The following is an 8,445-nucleotide window of genomic DNA, read 5'->3' as shown; positions in this document are numbered from 1 at the left end:
GGGTCCTATACAGCACCGAACTTTGATGTTCATATTAATGTAGCCCCTCCCCCTTTCTTAAATCTGACCTCCGGCCTTCCGCTCCATCTTGCACAAATGTACCGGCTCCTCTGCTGTCACTCTGATTTCACTGCACACTGCGAGCGTCTCACAGTGTTCATTAGAAGCTGCAGCAAGTCAGATAAAGCCCGCCTCATTTCCTGGCTGGTGAACACCCAGTATCATCTAGCCTTTTTCTCCCCAGCCTGACTGTCCCTGGTCCCGCCCCTTTCATTGATTGGATTTTAGTTCTGTCACTCATGGAGGATCACTTGTGGGCGTTCCTAAGCAGGCTGTATTTGCATAGATAACGCCCAAATGTGGTGCTGAGCACCCATGAGTGAAAAAACTGAAATCTAAAAAAGGGGTGGGGCAGCATTACATGTGGGTGTTACCTATGCAAATACAGCCAGCCCAGGAACGTCCAAGGTATGTCGATATTTGCATAACTCCTCCCAAGAGCCAGCCCACTGCATGTATCAGGGCGGAGTCCGGAGGAGGGTGCTGTAATGTACTTAGGATTTACTTTTTGAAGTATACCTGTCTGCATAAATTAATTCCAGACATTTCCTAATATACAAAAAAAGTATTATTGTTCAGAAAAGCTCTGCATCTTGTTATTAAAATATATATATATATATATTTTTTTTTTTTTGTCACTCGGTGACTTTGCCTAGGCTTAAATTATGTCATCAGTCTGCTGCAGGCAGGAGGAAGAATTTCCTCAGTCTCCCCCAGGTGATCAGACTGAACATTGTAACTTTGTAGAAGGAGGAGGAAGCATTTCCTCAGTCTCCCCTCCCCCAGTGATGAGACTGTACATTGTAACTTTGTAGAAGAAGGAAGAGGCATTTCCTCAGTCTCTTCTCCACCAGCGATTAGACTGTACATTGTAACTTTGTGTAAGAAGGAAGAGGCATTTCCTCAGTCTCTTCTCCTCCAGCGATTAGACTGTACATTGTAACTTTGTAGAAGGAGCAGGAAGCATTTCCTCAGTCTCCCCTCCCCCAGTGATGAGACTGTGCATTGTAACTTTGCACCACATAAAGTAAAAGACTGCATCAGGGGGCTCATCTGTGTCATACATTTGTGAACAAAGCCAAGAACTTCACGAACTCCAGGATATACATATTTGTGTCATCTCTGAGCCGGAATCTAAGCCCAGGAAGTAGATGGTGACCCTTGATGATACCTAAATAAAGATGGGATGGTACTGCCCCTCCCTTTGGGGTGACAAACAGATGAAGGTTGCATCAGGGGGAGTACTGTAATCTTTGAGGGAGTTACAATGACACGTTAATAAGGGGTGTATTTATAAAAAGAAATTGTATAGCAATTCACTCAGCAAAAGTGCATGTATTTTCATTCTCTACGAATGGAGAGAAAAACAAATGTTTTTAGGCTATAATTATGTTCTGCTGGAATGTTTTCAATGATTTAAAATAAAAGACTGCATTTGGCCACTAGAGGGTGCTAATTTCATATAAAACTTAGCGCCACCTAATGGCCAAATCGGGTATTTTTAATTTTAAAATGGAAAAGACTGCATTCAGCAACTAGGTGGTGTTAATCTCATATGAAACTTAGCACCACCTAATGGCCAAATATGGTATTTTCCATTTTAAAATGGAAAAGACTGCATTCGGACACTACATGGTACCAATTTCATATGAAACTTAGCACCACCTAATGGCCAAATCTGGTATTTTTCATTTTATAATGGAAAAAACTGCATTCGGCCACTACGTGGTGTTAATCTCATATGAAACTTAGCACCACCTAATGGCCAAATATGGTATTTTCCATTTTAAAATGGAAAAGACTGCATTCGGACACTACATGGTACCAATTTCATATGAAACTTAGCACCACCTAATGGCCAAATCTGGTATTTTTCATTTTAAAATGGAAAAAAATGCATTCGGCCACTACGTGGTGTTAATCTCATATGAAACTTAGCACCACCTAATGGCCAAATATGGTATTTTCCATTTTAAAACAAAAAAGACTGCATTCGGACACTACATGGTACTAATTTAATATGAAACTTAGCACCACCAATTGGCCAAATCGGGTATTTTCCATTTTAAAATTAAAAAGACTGCATTCGGCCACTGGATGGTGCTAGTTGTATATGAAGCTTAGCACCACCTAATGGCCAAATATGGTATTTTCCATTTTAAAATGGAAAAGAATGCATTTGGCCACTAGGTGGTGCTAATCTCATATAACACTTAGCACCACCTAATGGCCAAATATGGTATTTTCCATTTGAAAAAATGGAAAAGACTGCATTCGGCCACTAGATGTGCATATGGTGCTCATCTAGTGGCCGAATGTAGTCTTTTACATTTTTTAAAGTGGAAAATACCATATTTGGCCATCAGCACCACCCAATGGCCACATCTGTTGTTTTTTTATTTTTTATTTTTTTCAATTTAAAATGGAAAAGACTGCATTCGGCCACTACATGGTACTAATTTAATATGAAACTTAGTACCACCTAATGGCCAAATATGGTATTTTCCATTTTAAAATGAAAAAGACTGCATTCAGCCACTAGATGGTGCTAATTGCATATGAAGCTTAGCGCCACCTAATGGCCAAATCTGGTGGTTTCTATTTTAAAATGAAAACGACAGCATTCAGCCACTAGATGAGCACCATGTGCAGTTAGCACAACTGCATATGAAATTTAGTGCCACCTAATGGCCAAAGCTGGTATTTTCCATTTTAAAGTAATGAAAAACCTTCAACCACACAGGAAATAGCTTAATAACAATAATTTTTCTTTGCCTCAGAACAAATGCACATGCACCTTTACTGAGCATTTTTTTTTCTAAACACCTCCCTTAGCATGTGTTCACTTAACATAAGAAATATATGATTTGACAAGACCAGGATAAAGATAGTTTATTTTCCCTTCAGATGATGCGGAGGGGCAAGCCTGTGTCCTCTGTTGTTGTCACACTTTGTATTTCTGGAGCCCCCCCTCCCCCCCCCTCGTTGTTTATCTCGTCGGGCACCCCGCATGTTCCCAGTAAATTCATTCTGATTTCTTGCCAGTCTTCTTTTGGAAAATTAACATGGACGCCGTCCAAGATGCAACTCCTACGGGCCAACAGGAAGCTGCGGCGTTGTCAGAGCCTGGTGTTGCGGCTGCGTTTGGACAGCGTCCATCTTTTCTATTTTATTTTTTCGTGTCACCGCCGAATCAAATGTTAAATACCTCAGGAATTTAGGGATCGCTCAGTCCCCGGAAGCGGTAAACTGAGCCGGACTTTTCCGTGAGATGATCGCAGGAATATTTTATTAGTGGATAAAGGTAGAAAAAAAGATGGAATGTTTGTAGAGGACGGGATGTCCACAATAGGGATTCAATGTCCTGAGCTGGAGGAGGTGTTTTATCCTTATTATTATTATTACTATTATTATTATTATTATTATTATTATTATTATTATTATTACTATTACTATTACTATTATTATTATTATTATTATTACTATTATTATTATTATTATTATTAGTATTATTATTAGTATTATTATTATTATTATTATTATTATTATTATTATTAGTATTATTAGTACTATTATTATTATTATTATTATTATTATTATTATTATTACTATAATTATTATTACTATTATTATTATTATTGTTATTATTGTTGTTATTATTATTACTATTATTATTATCCACTTCTGGACCGGAAGAATTTCCCCCCTTAATGACCAGGCCATTTTTTGCGAACTGACAATTGCGCAGCCGTGCGACGCTGTACCCAAATATAATTGATGTCCTTTTTTTTTTTTCCACAAATAGAGCTTTGTTTTGGTGGTATTTGATCACCTGTGCGATTTTTTATTTATTTAAAAAAAATAAATAAATAAGAGCGACAATTCTGAAAAAAAAAAAAAATCTTTTTCGCTTTCTGCTATATAACATCCCCCCCCCCCAAAAAAAAAAAAAATAAATAAGTAAATAAATAAAAATCTAATTGTTTTAATAATTTTAGGCCAAATTGTATTCTGCTACATATTTTTGTTTAAAAAAAATCCCAATAAGCGTATTTTGATTGGTTTGCGCAAAAGTTATCATGCTCAAAAACTAGGGGAAAGCTTTATGCCACTTTTATTAGTTTTTTTTACTAGTAATGACGGCAATCAGCGATTTTCAGCGGGACTGAGACATTGCGGCAGACAGATCGGACCCCTAACTGACATTTTTGACACTTTTGGGGGGACCAGTGACATTACTACAGTAATCAGTGCTAAAAATATGCACTGTTACTGTAATAATGACACTGGCAGGGTAGGGGTTAACCCAGGGGTGATCAAAGGGTTAAGTGTGAGCCTAGGGGAGTGTTTTCTAGCCGAGAGGGAGATGGACTTGTGGAATCAACACAGAGACCTGTGTTCCTAAATAGGAGGATCACAGGCGCTCTGTGTTCATTCCAGAGAGAACAAAGGTCAGCTGTGTTTACAACAGCAGACCCGTGGATCGGCTTCCCCACTGCCTAATGGAGAAAGGCGCGTGCGCCACCGGCGACGCATGCACGCCCCCCAGCAGCACTTCTGCGAGCTGCCATACAGGTACGGCAGTTTGCGCAGCCAAGCCAGCCTGCCGCAATATATGTGTGGCGGGCGGTTGGCAAGTGGTTATTATTATTATTATGATTTATAAAGCACCAACAGTTTAAGCAGCGCTTTACAATATAAAAGGGAGACAATACAATTCAATACAAAATAATACAAGAGGGTTAAAGAGGAAGTAAACCCGTTGAAAAAAAATGTGAAAAAAAAAAAAACCTGTATTGACAAAGGCATAATGAGCTAGTATACATCGCATACTAGCTCATTAAGAAGTACTTACCTAAAAACAAAGCCCCCGTAGTGCCGACAGGACGGCTGACATGTTCAGCCGTCCTGCTTCCTTGTTTGCGTCCTCCGGCCATCTGATTGGCCAGAGGCGCAATTACATCACTCCTGCGCATGCGCGCGGGAGCCGCCGTTCACGGCACTGGGCTCTGAAGGAATGGCACGGGTGGTCGTTCCTTCAGAGCGCATGCGCAGATGGCGTCATCGGCTGCATGCACTGTAAGTCCCGGTTCACACTAAGGCGACCTGTGAGGCGACCTGGTCACAGGCGCTCTGTGGTCGCCTCACAGGTCGCCGTAGGTTGCCTCCCATAGGGAAGCTGTGGACCCGTTCTAATAGGAGCGACACAAGTCGCTCCGACCTAGAAAAAGGGTCTGGAGCTTCTTTGGGGCGACCAGGAGGCGACCGCCATAGACTTCAATGTTATGAAGTCCGTGGCGGCTGCTCCGAGGTCGCGGTGCGAAGTAGCGTCGCCCCTATGTGAACGGGGCCTAAATATCTCCTAAACGGTACATGTTTAGGAGATATTTATAGCACCTATAGGTAAGTGTCAACAAAGCGGGTTTACAACCACTTTAAGATGGCCCTGCTCAGAAGAGCTTACAATCTAACAGGGTGGCCATCCAGCAAGCCCCCTTTTATTCTAAATATTTCATCTTTTTTTTTTTTTTTTGTTTTGTTTTGTTTTAGTGTTTAGAATATTTATATCAGATTTTTTTTTTTTCTTGTATAAGAAAGATTTAAGATGTTATTTGTATAATTACATTTCTGGAAGATTTATAATTATATTGACATTTAGTTGTAACTGGGAGATTGGATTGCACGGTTGTTGGTATTGTAAAAGAAATGTCTAAAAACTAATAACATTTTTTGCAGAAAACAAATAAATATTTCATCCTATATTATAATTATTATAATAATAATATTTATTGGTTTGACTTTAGACACACTTTAACCCCTTCATGATAAAGGTAATACAAATCCTAACACCTCAACACTGTTTTGCAACTTTGATATGTGTTATTTAGTAGAACTGTACATCTCATCACAACTACGTACTGTACGTACTGCAGTTTTTCAGGAGAAATTGGGCTTTATTTTTTTTTTTTTTAATATATATTTAAGTTGATCCAGAGAATATCCGATTCTCGGGGGATCAGGAAATCATTTTTTGCCCCTGCTGTAGCAAATTGGATCATACTTTGCTGGGGTTTGTCTTCCTCTTGATCAACTGTGGGTATATGATTGTGTATATGAGATTGTATGATTAATATTTTATTTTTATAATTTTTTTTATTGGTTAAACTAGATGGACTTGTGTCTTTTTTTTTTTTTTTAACCTGATTAATGCTGGCCTTTCACTATACAAAAAAATCGTTCAAACTCATTTTTGAAAAACAAACACTCGGCCGTGAGGGCAGACGATCGTGCCATAATGACCGCATACTTTGCTGGGGTTTGTCTTCCTCTTGATCAACTGTGGGTATATGATTGTGTATATGAGATTGTATGATTAATATTTTATTTTTATAATTTTTTTTATTGGTTAAACTAGATGGACTTATGTCTTTTTTTTTTTTAACCTGATTAATGCTGGCCTTTCACTATACAAAAAAATCGTTCAAACTCATTTTTGAAAAACAAACACTCGGCCGTGAGGGCAGACGATCGTGCCATAATGACCGCATTTTGATTGATAAATCGTTCAATGGACATAAATAAATCAGTTTTTGGTTAATTTTGTCACATATACCTAGTGCAAACAGTTCGGGCGAGAAACACCAAAACCTTTCAATTTATCGTTTGTTCGGCAGAATTTTCCAAATTGTTCCTTCGATTTTTCAGCTCTGAAAGCTGATTTTCTATTTGTGCCCATTAACTGGACGAAAAACTAATGATCAGACTAAATGACAGATTTTCGAACGATCTTTCAGCTAGTGTATGGCCAGCGTTACTATGTAACTATGTACTTTGCTGGTAAATGGTAATGGATATTTTTATTTTATTATTATTATTATTATTATCAAACGAAAACTGACAGAGAATGAAAATATATATATATATATATATATATATATATATATATATATATATATATATATATATATTTATAGAAATAGATAAATAAATAACCTTTGGGATGAATTAGTGCGAAGACTGCAAGACATAGATGAGTGAGTTTGGGGGGGGAATGGAAAAACGTGACTGGCCTGCAACCCGATAGAACACCTTTGGGATGAATTAGAGCGGAAACTGCGAGCCAGGCCTTCTTGTCCACATCAGTGCCTGACCTCACAAATGCACGTCTGGAAGAATGGTCAAACATTCCCATAGACACACTCCTAAACCTTGTGGACGGCCTTCCCAGAAGAGTTGAAGCTGTTATAGCGGCAAAGGGTGGGCCAACTCAATATTGAACCCTACGGACTAAGAATGGGATGCCATTAAAGTTCATGTGTGTGTAAAGGCAGGCTTCCAAATACTTGTAGAGATAGATAGATAGATAGATAGATAGATAGATAGATAGATAGATAGATAGATAGATAGATAGATAGATATACAAGTATTAGGACGCCTGCCTTCACAAGACTGGGATGCCATTAAAGTTTATGGGTGTGTAAAGGCAGGCGTCCTAATACTTGTGGATATACAGTATATATATATATATATATATATATATATATATATATATATATACATATATATATATATATATATATATATATATATATATATATATATATATATATATATATATATATATACATATACATATATATATATATATATATATATAGCTATCTATCTATATATATTTATATATAGATAGATAGATAGATAGATAGATAGATAGATAGATAGATAGATAGATAGATAGATAGATAGATAGATAGATAGATAGATAGATATAAACAGTAGAAGAATTGATCTCATAAAATATATCCTATGCAATTCTAGTCTTAATTTCCTTTGTATCCTCTTAAGGTTGGAGAACCATCGGCTGTATCCAGCGTCCTATCAGGGATTAGCGAGCGTCGGCATCCAGGCTCATCTCAGGTCCTAAAGCAGCTCCGGGTTCATCTTATTACCAGTAATCTGCGTAACCTTGCAGGATTTGCTTTTCTTAGAGATCTCTATCCCTTGTGCTTATATTATGGGCGTATTATCTTTGTGACGAATAGCGCGGCCGGCTTTTAATAACGAAACACTAACGCCGCAATGCAATAGAAAAGGAAGACCCTCCCACACACGTTTATGATGGGAATTAAACGTGTAATCGTTCATCCTGCTGTTATCATCGAATAAATGAAATATACATGATTTGTCTGAGATATGGGTGGTTACAGCGCTTCAATGACGCTCTGATAATCAGCGCGCATGGCCTTGTATTAAAATAACATTGCCTTCCCTTCGCTTTGTGCGGATGAACCCAGCGGATTTCTGAGTATTCAGAGTCGTTTTATATAACAAACATTGACTCCGCTATTGTTACAAAAATGATACACAATATTCCATTTCTAGACA

The 8,445-nt window shown here is 37.9% G+C and overlaps 1 protein-coding gene across 2 annotated transcripts in view; it reads right to left on the bottom strand.

The window, feature by feature from the left end:
- Positions 1–8,445, bottom strand: part of LOC309559919 (protocadherin-11 X-linked-like) — a 2,238,392-nt gene that overhangs the window by 1,957,309 nt on the left and 272,638 nt on the right. The window lies entirely within an intron of this gene.

The sequence above is a fragment of the Pelophylax lessonae genome, assembly GCF_965119305.1.
Source record: "Pelophylax lessonae genome assembly, chromosome: 7".
Classification (NCBI taxonomy): Eukaryota; Metazoa; Chordata; class Amphibia; order Anura; family Ranidae; genus Pelophylax; species Pelophylax lessonae.
The sequence above is the reverse complement of the archived record's forward strand: the minus strand, read 5'-3'. Positions and strand labels throughout refer to the sequence as shown.